General features: G+C 39.0%; 1 pseudogene; it reads right to left on the minus strand.

The window, feature by feature from the left end:
- Window positions 1-1,020: 1,020 nt before the first annotated feature.
- On the minus strand, window positions 1,021-1,490 carry LOC112092140 (annotated as a pseudogene).
- Window positions 1,491-1,495: the final 5 nt, after the last annotated feature.

A 1,495-nucleotide genomic window follows, 5' to 3' on the forward strand; every position in this document is an offset into this window, starting at 1 on the left:
AATAATAATAATAATAATAATAATAACTAAACTATTTTCAAAAACATCCAAATACTATTCTCAAAATTTTCCATTTTCATTTTCATACCTAATACAGAACATTTTGATAATGCTCCCATATGAACCCTCAAATTCTGCTAAACTGTTAAAGTATAAAATTATTGTTGGCTCATCTCCTAATAGTTTAAGCTTTTGGGATAAATTGGTAAACTAGCATAATATCAGAGATGGAGGTCCTGAGTTCAAACCCTCATAATTACACTCTTTATCCCAATTTAAAATTGTCATCATGTGTTGAGATTTTAATATATCTCAAACTTAAATATTCACGTGTTGGGTTTTCTAATTAATTTACTCACACAATTGCCCATTGTCTAGCTCACACGTGAGGGGGAGTGTTAAAGTATAAAACTATTGTTGGCTCTTCTCCTAATAGCTTAAGCTTTTGGGATTGATTGATAAACTAACATGGTATTATTGTTATACCCCTTAGGTAGAACTCATCCCTAAAAGTTAGCTTGTAGGGAGATGGTGCCCAAGTGGTTATAAACTCACATGTTAAGCTCGTGCTTTAATAATGTGTGACTCAACTAGGATTCCAATATACCACCACGCTTTTGACACCAACGTCTACGGCAGCCCACTCTAGATGGCACATTCTGGCCTTTCCAGGTCGTCCCTTCCCAATGTGGGCCTGAGGTGGGACATACTCTGATACTAATTGTTATAACTCTTGAATATAACTCATCCCTAAAAGCACAATAATTTTATATTTTAACAAAAACAACATAGCTCTTCTTCAAACAACCTTTTAGTAAGAAAATAAACCGTAGGTTTCAAACACGGACCACGCAGAAAAGCCGCTAACATAGTAAGGATTAATATCAAGAAAATGAGACGTTGCACTAAGCCACTAACATAGTAACATTATTCAAAATGATACAATACCAGAAATTCTAAAATTCTCCACTTAACACACAAGACAACTTATGAGATCCTACAACTAAAGGAAAAAAGTGACTAAATCCTAACCTTACCAGCAAGCAAAAAGGCCTTGTAACAAATAGACCTGACCAATTTAGGCCCACCCCAAGCGCTCTCAAACTCCTTAACCACCTCTTTAGACAACAAATCAACACCTTGGCTCTTGGCTGTGGCCACAGCAGACCAAGACTCCAACATCCTCAAGAATCCAATAAATGAAAGCCCCCTCGGAATGTCAAAAGCCACAGGGCTTGCCTCGGATCCCAACCCCGTGCTTTTGAAGGGAAACGGCAGTGTTTTGTACCCGTCAAAGACGTAGTTGATTTTCCCATCCCAATATGGGAGAGTGGTGTCGCGAAACCTCTTCATCACAAAGTCGAATGTAGGACTCACTGTGATGTCGTTGTAGCACGTAGCACCACTATTACCCCCCCCCCCCGGCTTGTGTAAAAGGTGCGAGGTGAGTAGAACCTAGGTAGGTCAAACCAATGCACTGCCCCCTTGGAATGTC

This window comes from Morus notabilis, unplaced genomic scaffold (assembly GCF_000414095.1).
Source record: "Morus notabilis unplaced genomic scaffold, ASM41409v2 Scaffold7108, whole genome shotgun sequence".
Lineage (NCBI taxonomy): Eukaryota > Viridiplantae > Streptophyta > Magnoliopsida > Rosales > Moraceae > Morus > Morus notabilis.